We start from the raw sequence: 12,003 nt of genomic DNA, 5'->3' as shown, positions 1-12,003 counted from the left end.
CAAAAAAAGCATCAAAACTGCATTCCCGTGGAGCTGTTCAGCTCAGTGGTTCGTACACAAGTTTGTCATGATTATTTCTAATTTGGCAGAAACACAAACCGAATGTCGGGTTGATAATGCTTCCCTGTTAATATGTTGTATCAGATTACCTCCTACATCGGGGCAAAATCGTCGATCAACAGGTAAAGTACTTTGAAATGAAGTGTGTTCGACATTCTGACTTGTAAATGGGACTGTTCCGGTGTTGTGACAGAATTCTCCCCCACCCTTCGCGGGAACGCCCAGGCACTCAATACTTCATTGCTGCGACTTGATTGCTAGTTGAGATTTCTGATCACAATAGGTTGCGTCTAAATTTATTTTTTTATGTGGGTTTGATCGAGGGGGAGGCAGTAGTAATGTCTGCAGTTTTCGGTTTGGCTATTTGTCTAAATAAGTCTATTTGACGAAATTCGTCACCTCTCCATTGTCTTACTCGACTAGTAGATGTTCTGAAATGTTTATTGCTTGCCTACATTTTACTCCCTCTAATTTAACACATTAGTTATTAATTTCGATGGCCTATCCTGATGTGAAATTTATTCTATAGAAAGTATTTGACTCATGTGTGCCACAGAAAGTATCTTGGGACTGCAAGGCTTGACACTTCAGAATCATTTTTAGCTAATGTTAACCAGTAATGTGCCACAGAAAGCACAATTGGAGTATAAAACAACATTTTTAGAAACATTTTGTAATGTTTCATTAAATATAACCTTCAAAGATCCATATACATTTTTAATATCTACAATTATATTAAATTAGAAATTGAACATGCCACTGTTTGAGGAGAGTGACTGCTATTTCCTCTCTCATGATGTTAACATCTTTGTCTGTATTTGAAAAGACAATCCTCCTCCAACCCTCCTTCAGAACACATTCAGCAAACTGGGGGAAAAAAAATGATGTGCATTTCAGTTTTCCCAAACAAAATTGTTACACTTAAGATTCTAATTCATAAGTATACAACGACACAGCTATAATATAATTTGACAGTTCTGTTTTTCCTTTTAGTCCGTATACTTTCAGTAGTTTAATTGTACATTACTTATACTCATACTTACTTTCAAGGCAAAGACCCCACAAGAAGTAATATCTTTTTGGCATGGATGAGGAAGGGTACCACACCCTTCTGGAGATATTTACACCCCTTCTCACTCAGGAATGATCTGAACATATATGTTTAATAAAAGTACAGCATTTTGAAACACTTTGATTACAATATAAAGATTAATAACAGAGGGTGATCTGAGAATGCAGGGATTCCAGCAGGGTGTGAATTGAAGTAGTCAAATCTGGAGCTGAGAAGGGCTTGAATGTAAATGACGTGATCATCTAGGATGATCTAATATCTGAGAATGGGCAGGCATTCCCTCGGATGAAGAGCATCTCCGTCTAGCTGATTATGTGCTGTCATCCAGGTGGAAATGTCACCTGCATATCTGATGTAGGAAAAGAGATACGTTGAGTGTCCTGTGAATATGTTTATGTATATGTACTATACATGTGTGTATATATATATATATATATATAATTTTTTATTTTAATTTCTATTATTATTATCATTATTGTCTTTTAAGGTTGATGGGGAGGGTGGAGGTGCTGAGGGTGTCCTATTGTGTCAAGTCTGCTCCTGCTCCTCCCCTCCGGTGTACGAGGTCGCCAGAGTACTAACCACCGGTCCTGGCACTCATCATTACGCACACGTGTGAATTATGATTCACACCTGCACTCCATTACCTTCATAATTTTCCCCCCTTTATATGTCACTCTTCCATGTTCACTCACCAGTTGGTATTGTTCATGTGTATCGGTGTGCTGCCTTATGTAAGTGGTGTTTTGTTGGTTTATTAAAATGTTTCACCTGCTTCCGACTCACCACCCCATCATTACATATTGAGGGCGACAGGACCTTTTGGGGGAGATGATTCTTCATGGAGGCATTCATATTGGCATGGATGAAAATGGCCTTGCCGAAATCCTCCAACCCCCCCCCCCCCTCGAATTTCCTTAATGTTGTGGCTTGTCAAACACTTTCTGTGGCACACACTACTGACCAACATGAGCTACCAAAATTATTCAGAAGTGTGCCCGGCCTTGCAGTCCCAAGATAGGGGGGAGACTTTTGGCAGGCAAGAAAATACCCCCCCCCCCTTCTAATTTCCTTCATTTTGTGGCTAGAGTCATACTTTCTATAGAACAAACTTCACGTTTGCAACCGAAATTAATAATTAATGTATGTGTGTTATAATAAACATAGAGGGAGTAAAATGTAGGCAAGCAATAAACATTTCAGAACAACTACTCGTCGAATAAGACATGGGAGAGATTACGGATTTTGGCAGATATTTATTTATAGACTTGAAACACATAGCCAAACCGAAAACTTCAAACGTTGCTAGTGCCTCCCCCGGTATCAAACCGACATAAAAATAAAATGGAACGTAGCCGAACATGATCAGAAATTTCAACTTGCAAGCAAGTCGCAGCAATGAAGAATTGAGTACGTGCGCGTTCAAGCAAGTCGCATCAACGAAGATTTGAGTGCGTGCGCGTTCACAATAAGGGCGGGCGGATTCTGGCAGGGGTGAGCTATTCGGCACAACTCCGGAATGCTGAGCCTACATTTTAAGTAGAGACGAGTGTAGTATTTCACTCTCGGATTCTGACATAGGCTTAATTTCTTATGAGGCTCATTAAAAAAAGAACACGAAATTACCGCAAGTGACTGAATTGTTAATACATGTAAACCGCCTACATAGCTATTGTTTGAGTAACGTTAACAGGTTTTTATTATATCTGGACAGAAATTCAATTAACTAACTTAGGTAACTAGCATCAGTTTTAAAAACATAACGTTAGGCTAGGCAGCTAGCGTACTCAGTCGCAAATATACTTGTAATCTTACCTCTACACAATTTAAATCAGTCTTTGGCCATTCATTTGAAATGTATTTGAAATATTTAGCAGGGTGCTACTGTAACAGTTCTTTGTAACGTTAGAAATGTACGCTAGGGTAATTGTAGGCAACTGAGGGGCTCATTGGCACGTGGAACGTAAACATCACATCACACTCTGCTACAAAACCGACCACACGGTGGAGTTGTTTGCCATTTTTCAAACGTGGTCTTGTGGATTCATAGGCCTGGAGCACAGGTTTTGTTCCAGCCCAGTAGTGACTGTTAAAGAGGACCCGGCAGCCTATTTAGGAGGTTCAGGTGAATCAATATGTCAGGTGCAAAAATAGGTATGATATAGTGCAGGTGATGACTGGAGCCAAAGATTATTTACAAAATATACAGATGGTGATACTTGACAAAGTTGATTACAAAATAATAAACTTAGCTACTTAGCCAAAATAACTAGAGTAAAAAAAGGCATAACAAAAAACAGACGTGAATTGGGCTGCCTGTGTAAAAACAGCCAGTGTCAAAAGAATAAAAAAGAGCTAGTAACTCGTATGTTACTTTGACAAGCAGCTGTCAGATTCCAAGACCTAGAATGAGGAGCACGGGCATCCAAATAGACCTGCCCTAACTTGGCATAAACTATTCACACTTTTTAAACAGGTAAATGATTCATGAGCAATAGCACAAATTCACATTTCACATAATAATTAATACTTAACACACTACACAATAGGCTATAATACAAACATGAACATTTCCAATAAACAATGACAACACCCACTTAGAGGGAGAACCAGATACAGAGAGGTGCGCAACCTGTGGCTAAAGCCGTGAACATTTTAAAATAAATGATAAGGATAACCAGACCCTGGCGTGTGTTACTGGTTGCTGGTACAAAAGTATTGAAGCTCTGTGAGTCCCCAATTCCAGGATATAAGAAGAAATAAGTGGCCACAGGACAAGAGTAGTATGATGTCAAGCAGTGCTAAACATTGTGAAATGTGTATATCTTGTGTGCTAATTTAATTCCCCTACTGTTTCTACAGCTCTCTCAGACTTCTGTAGATCCATATACCTGCGGGTGTTCTGCTCATTATGATGACTCCAGCGTTTGAGTTAAGCCAGGACCCAGCTTTCCTTATCCTAAACCTCCATGTGCCCTTCAGTAGAACATCAGAGTTCGATCTCTACATCAATGGAGATGATTTCAAATTCTACGCCGAGCCTTACTTTCTCAGGTGAGTGACTGACCATCAGTTAAAGTTATGTGCTGCCAGTATTGAAGTCACTTACTTCAAGGATAAAAAAAAAAGTATTAGGTCCACTGTATATAGTAAGTAAATGCACCATGATATGCTGTAAGTGTGTCAAAATGCTGATAGGCTACGTTTATGTTTAGTTCTAATATCAGATTTCTAACATTTTAATCTCTTATCAGGACTGACCTTACCTGGAAACAATAGTGGAGGATGGGAGGGAAAAAGCCTCATTTGACATTGATAAAGGTAATGTTTCTAAAATATATTTGTTTTGTTCATGGAATTCTGGACATTTTTGCAAAAGCCATAAAATAAAAAATAAAAATCACAAGCCATGAAAAAATGTTTTGAATTGCAGGAACTTAGCTTTAAAACTGCTAAATGTTTTCTCAGACTTGAGGAAAATAGTGTAGAATAGCAGGAAATTAGCTCAGGGATTCTTGAAAGTCGGGACAGTCCTTGTCCGCTAGAGAAACTTAATTTTTAAAGTAGTATTTATTATTTATTTTTTGCATTATTTGATCTTAAAATGTACATTTAGGGGAATTTTACGAGGGAACGTTTGTTTTTGGAATTTTCTTAATATTTTCTATGTTATTAATTTCCATGTTGGCTCTATGCCTGGAAATGCCCTTGTCCGGAGCAAAGGATCCCAATTTCAAACTCGCCAAAAACATCATATTAACTGAAAAAGTACATTGTAGTTTCTTGCAGTAGCCCTCTGTGAATTTAAATAATATTTCTCTCAAAACTTTGATTCCTAAAAGATGTGTCCGGAGTTTTGGTTTAATCCATCAGATTAAACGTTTAATAGCTAATCTCATGCATTTCTACAAATTTTACCATGAGGCTGAGAGAAAATGTTTCTGTTTTAGAGCTCAGGGATTCTTGAAAGATGGAACAATTCTTTATTTTTTACTATTTTATACATTGTCGAATAATAGTGAAGACATCAAAACTATGAAATAGCACTTATGGAATCTTGAAGTAACCAAAAAAGTGTTAAACAAATCCAAATATATTTTATATTTGAGATTCTTCAAAGTAGCCACCCTTTGCCTTGATGACAGCTTTGCACACTCTTGGCATTCTCTCAACCAGCTTCATGGACTGCATTTTAATTAACAGGTGTGCCTTGTTAATTTGTGGCATAGTTTGAGCCAATTAGTTGTGTTGTGACAAGGTGGGGTTGGTACACAGAAGTTAGCCCTATTTGGTTAAAGACTATTTGGTAAAAGACCAAGTCCATATTATGGCAAGAACAGCTCAAATAAGCAAAGACAAACGACAGTCCATCGTTACTTTAAGACACAAAAGTCAGTCAATCCGGAAAATGTAAAGAACTTTGAAAGTTTCTTCAAGTGCAGTCGCAAAAACCATTGAGCGCTATGATGAAACTGGCTCTCATGAGAACCCCCACAGGAAAGGAAAATCCAGAGTTACCTCTGCTGCAGAGGATAAGTTCATTAGAGTTACAAGTGTGCCCAAAAAAATGCTTCACATTTCTCAAATTTAATACCTTTATTTAACTAGGCAAGTCAGTTAAGAGCAGATCCTTATTTTCAATGACCCCCTAGGAACAGTGGGTTAACTGCCTTGTTCAGGGATGGAATGACAGATTTTTTACCTTGTCAGCTCTGGGATTCGATCTTGCAACCTTTCGGTTACAAGTCCAACGCTCTAACTAGGCTACCTGCCGCCCCAAGTAACAGACACATCTCAACATCAACTGTTCAGAGGAGACTACGTAAATCAGGCCTTCATGGTTGAATTGCTGTAAAGAAACCACTAATAAAGGACACCAATAAGAAGAAGAGACTTGCTTGGGCAAAGAAACATGAGCAATAGACATTAGACCGGTGGAAATCTGTCCTTTGGTCGGATAAGTCCAAATTTGAGATTTTTGGTTCCAACCGCCAGTGTCTTTGGTGAGACGCAGAGTAGGTGAACGGATGATCTCTGCATGTGTGGTTCCCACTGTGAAGCATGAAGAAGGGGGTGTGATGGTGTGGGGATGCTTTCCTGGAGACGATGCCTGTGATTTATTTAGAATTCAAGACACACTTGAATTCTAAATAAACAGCATTATGCAGTGATACGCCATCCCATCTGTTTTGCGCTTAGTGGGACTATCATTTGTTTTTCAACAGGACAATGACCCAACACACCTCCAGGCTGTGTATGTGCTATTTTACCAAGAAGGAGAGTGATGGAGTGCTGCATCAGATGACTTCGCCTCCACAATCCCCCAACCAATTGAGATGGTTTGGGATGAGTTGGACCGCAGAGTGAAGGAAAAGCAGCCAACAAGTGCTCAGCATATGTGGAAACTCCTTCCAGACTGTTGGAAAAGCATTCCAGGTGAGCTGGAACTACCTCATGAAGCTGGTTGAGAGAATGTGAATTGTGCAAAGCTGTCACCAAGGCAAAGGGTGGCTACTTTGAAGAATATAAAATATATTTTGATTTGTTTTAACACTTTTGGTTACTACATGATTTCATATGTGTTATTACATAGTTTTGATGTCTTCAGTATTATTCTACAATGTAGAAAATAGTTCAAATTAAAAATCAAACTTGAATGGCTGAGTTTCTGTACAGCACTTTGAAATATCAGCTGATGTACGAAGGGCTATATAAATACATTTGATTTTGATTTGATTTGTGTCCAAACTTGACTGGTACTTTATGTACATACACAGTGCCTTCAGAAACTATTCAGACCCCTTGACTTTTTCTAAAATGAATAAAATATTTTTTCCCCCTCAATCTACATACCCTATAATATCAAAGCAAAAAAATGTTTTGGTGCAAATGTACAAAATAAAAACGGACATAACACATTTACGTAGACCCTTTACTCAGGACTTTGTTGAAGCACCTTTGGCAGCGATTACTGCCTCAAATCTTCTTGGGTATGACGCTACAAGCTTGGCACACCTGTATTCGGGGAGTTCGTCCCATTCTTCTCTGCAGATCCTCTCAAGCTTTATCAGATTGGATGGGGGGCGTCGCTGCACAGCTATTTTCAGGTCTCTCCAGAGACTACGATTGGGTTCAAGTCCGGGCTCTGGCTGGGCCATTCAAGGACATTCAGAGACTTGTTCCGTAGACACTCCTGCGCTGTCTTGGCTGTGTGCTTAGGGTCATTGTCCTGTTGGAAGATGAACCTTCGCCCCAGTCTGAGGTCCTGATTGCTCTGGAGCAGGTTTTCATCAAGGATCTCTCTGTACTTTGCGCCATTCATCTTTGCCTCGATCCTGACTAGTCTCCTCGTTCCTGCCAATGAAAAACATCCCCACAGCATAACGCTGCCACCACCATGCTTCACCGTAGGGATGGTGCCCGGTTTCCTCCAGATGTGATGCTTGGCATTCAGTTCAAAGAGTTCAATATTGGTTTCTGAGAGTCCTTTAGGTGCCTTTTAGCAAACCCCAAGTGGGCTGTCATGTGCCTTTTACTGAGGAGTAGCTCCCGTCTGGCCATTCTACCATAAAGGCTTGATTTGTGGAGTGCTGCAGAGATGGTTGTCCCTCTGGAATTTTCTCCTATCACCAAAGAGGAACTCTGGAGCTCTGTCAGAGTGACCATTGGGTTCTTGGTCACCTCCCTGACCAAGGCCCTTCTCCTCCGATTGCTCAGTTTGGCCGGGCTACCAGCTCAAGGAAGAGTTTTGGTGGTTCCAAGCGTCTTCCATTTAAGAATGATGGAGGCCACTGTGTTCTTGGGGACCTTCAATGCTGAAGAAATGTTTTGGTACCCTTCCCCAGATCTGTGCCGTGACACAATCCTGTGTCAGAGCTCTACAGACAATTCCATCAAACTTCTTTGCTTGGTTTTTGCTCTGACATGCACTGTCAACTGTGGGACCTTATATAGACAGGTGTGTGCTTTTCCAAATCATGTCCAAACAATTGAATTTACCACAAGGTGGACTCCAATCAGGTTGTAGAAACATCTCACGGATGATCAATGGAAACAGGATGCACCTGAGCTCAAGTCTCATAGCAAAGGGTCTGAATACTTATATATATAAGGTATATCTGTTTTTATTTTGGGGTATTGTGTATAGGTGAGGATTGATTTTATTTTTTAGAATAAGGCTGTAACCTAACAAAATGCGGAAAATATCAAGGAGTCTGAATACTTTCCGAATGCAGTGTGTGTGTGTGTATATATATATATATATATATAAATATTTTTTGGAGTATCGGAAACAATTTAGCTGCTAATTGAATATAGGGGAAAAACTAACAATCATTCAAAAGCAATGGGACCCTATCTCGGTCAGTGAGTCTTGACCTCTTAGTAATCAGATCTGCTTTACTGGTGATTAGGAGGATGTTCTCTTTTCTCACTAGACTCCAGAGTGTGCGGTTAGTACTACAGCTAGTCAGAGATACTCTAGCAGGACCCGGAGTCATGGGGCTGAAAGCAGTCAGTGGGATTGATCTCTGGTGCTCTTTAAGTATTACTAAAGTCAGTCAGTCACCCAGGCTTAATCTCTGGCTGTACTATTAGATGTGAAGGGCAATTTGAGCTGTCAGTGATGTAATAATGAATGCCTACTTAGTGAGACTTGGCCTTTTTTTATTAATGTATTTATTTTATTTACCAGCTCGTGAGGCTACTTTGATTCAAAGTATTTGTTACTAGTGTAAGTGGCAAAGCAATTTTATCAGTTAGGAATGGAACACTTCTGTCTCTCTTTAATGAGTTTCATTTCCAATGGTCTCTTAATTATGTTGGGTTGGTGGAGCGTTAGCCTTTTGTACACTTACACCTCATTGGCCCTCGATCAGCGATGCGCTGTTTGACAAACTGTCTAAATAAGCCACTAACTGCTGCTAATAAACCTTCTCTAATGGGTATCCCCGTTTGCACTCGCAATTAGAAATCATTAAGACGCTTCTTTAGGGGCACACAGCCATGGCAATTAGCCAACTAGCATAAAGCATTTTTAAGATAAATACTCCGTGTTGAAAGTTTTATGAGTTCTTTAAAATGTTAAAACTGATCTCCTTGGCTAGACGTGAAGGAATGGTCACATATTTTATAGATTGTGTAGTCTCTCTTTTTTAATTGCTCTTTTTAGAGAACTAACCCTCTACTTTAGACTGAATAGGTGTCTGTTCTGCAGAGATTCAATCATGCATTTATCATTAACATTTACTGTACACGTAAGGAGCCATATCTAATTGATTAACAAAAATTATCTGACGCTTCAGGACAGTTTAGAGGAAGACAATTCTATCCCATTTGTTTCCACATTGTCTACATCTATACAAATTGAACAGCTAAACAATCTATTGGTGCCACTTGTTTCAGCTGCTCCCTGATGTTCTCTCTGTGATATGTCTCAGGTCTTCTTACCCTGTGCGTCCTCAAGGAGACTGCAGGGGAGCACTTTGAAGGGCTCCAGATGCTGACCAGTCTCCTGGGTCCCAACGGCTCCCGCTCACCCACGCCTCTGTTGGAAGACCTGGGTATCTTGAAGAGTATCCTGCCTCCAGTTTTTCATAAGGTATCTATCTGAATTTCTTCTATCGGATAGGATTAAATGCGTTGAAATAGATTGAATAGAATGGACTAATCATTGACTTGAATGGGGACCCCTGTTTTATTCATTCTAATTCTATGCATTTAATCTTATGCAATAGGCAAAATCCAGATAGATAACTTTCTAAAAACTGTGCCCTGGTTGATGATACTGTTAGATGAGATTAATTTAGCAGTATGTGGTTGGAAGCCTTATTGTTGTTTAAATGAAGCCCAATGAAACTGCTTGAGTAAGGACTGAGAACAGAAAACCCCACTGGATTTAGTCATTAGTGATTTTAGTAATACCATTTGGCTGAATGTTTTGGTTTCTCCCGAAGACATTGATGCTTTACATTACCGAGGTGTGCAGTGGGAGTCTGAAAGGTGAGGAAGAGGATGATGAAAATGGGTTTGACTGGCAGGTTGAGCAGTAGGTGGACATGGAGACCTTGAAGGTGCAACTGAATAAACTGCAGAAGTATGGCTTTGGGAATCAGAGGTCCGGAGTGTTCACTGGACTGCAGGTAAGGTCATTGGCTTGTATGAATAATGTATATGTAACAAAATAGCTGTAAAAAACAGCAAAACAAAGTTACTTTTGTCCTCTGAAGAGGTGGATGGGCCAATAATTATTATATATTTTTTTAAATAATACTTTTTTTATTTATTATTGAAGACAATGACTAGAAATGAGTAGTGGAATGGTTTCTTTTGGAATCACTGCTAGCAGGTTTAGAATGGGATTGTTATAGTTCACATAAGAAAGGCCAGGAGTTCTTCCTGATCACATAAGCAGGAAAACATTTTACATCAAGTACAGCATGTGAAAATCTGATGGAGGATTGTCCAATCAGGAGGAGTTGAGTGATGTCCGAAACCCAGATAGGACCACAGCATCAGAGAGGAGACGGGAAAGGCTAGACGCCGAGACATCCATATTCTGCCATGACCATTACCTACCTGTGAGTTATCCAAAGAATAGTACCCCATAATTTAGTAATTCCATGACATTTAACTACTGCACGGATTATATACGTTTTATTACATTATAATCTGTCATGACACCGACCTGTTTGTCTCTGTAGTGCTGACCTGTTTGAAGACGAAATGATCCAGGGTCAGCTGAAGTTCTGCCCGTGGTGGTCTAGTCTGAGCCCAGACTCCAGCCTGCAGAGAAAGACAGGTGAGCTCATCCTTTCTCTCTCCTCAAAAAGCACTACATGTAAAGGGATAGTTCATCCCCAAATCAGATGCTAACACTTTACATTAATTTGATCTTTTCTCTTTGGTATGCTGTAATTAATGTAGGAACCTATAGTTGTAGCTCAGCTCAGACAAAGTAAGATTCCCACCAGCAGGTGGTGTAAAAATACAGACAACAAATAAGGAACTTGACTTGATAAAGTATGTTAATGTAGACATAATTAGTACTAAACATTGGATATTCAGTATTCCTAATTGTTTTTCTGGGTACTGTCAGTTGTGAGGTTGTGGTTTCGCAGTAGGTGATAACATTTCACTGGGTTGATGATGAGGTTGACATTAAGACTACAGAGTTGGTTCTTTAAATATAATTTGGAGATGTTTCCCTGTTGTATTGGTTCATTTGGTTGCCTTTGTTTATAGAATGTATTCTGTCTAGAATAGATCCTCGTTTCAGTACTTAACTGTTAGACCTTTCCTTAAAATGTATATTTCAACACAATTGCCCTTTTCTTCCCATCCACCCCCCTATCCAGACTCGTATCTATTGCTAGGGAAGGAGAGTTGTGACATAGGTCGAGTGGGAATCTGGCAAATAGTATATATCGCCATTGCCTCACTCCCCCACAAATCCTCTTTCTCTTTATTCTTTCTCTGTCAGTCCATGACATATGAAATGGATGAGTCATTTAAAAGGTGTGATCCAGGGCTGACTGGCTGGGCCCCCAGGTTTGTTTGTTTTCTCTTCTTTCTCAGATGAGAGCGATAAGGGTGTATGGAGCCTCACTGCTCCACTGTGAGACAATTCAATTGTGCCATCCAGCTCTACTAACAGCCTACTAATTCCTCTGCTCCCACCGCCTTAACAAACACATGGCCAGTAGCCACAGCTTATGTTAGTGCAGGATGTCGTACTGTACACTCGGGAAAGGATTTAGATAAAAACAGATAGCATTATGACAGTAGGGTGCGTTGGGTTGAGAATGCCAGGATCCTTGTCTGCCTAGCTCTGGAGAGATCACATAACGACCAACAGCCATCAGTCAATGCTA

The 12,003-nt window shown here is 39.9% G+C and overlaps 1 pseudogene; it reads left to right on the top strand.

Annotated features, from left to right (window-relative positions):
* The first annotated feature begins 4,009 nt into the window (after window positions 1–4,009).
* The window catches only part of LOC135529793 (protein SHQ1 homolog), a 46,081-nt pseudogene continuing 38,087 nt past the window's right edge, over window positions 4,010–12,003 (top strand).

The sequence above is a fragment of the Oncorhynchus masou genome, chromosome 5 (assembly GCF_036934945.1).
Source record: "Oncorhynchus masou masou isolate Uvic2021 chromosome 5, UVic_Omas_1.1, whole genome shotgun sequence".
Lineage (NCBI taxonomy): Eukaryota > Metazoa > Chordata > Actinopteri > Salmoniformes > Salmonidae > Oncorhynchus > Oncorhynchus masou.
This window is presented reverse-complemented; position numbering and strand designations above follow the sequence as displayed.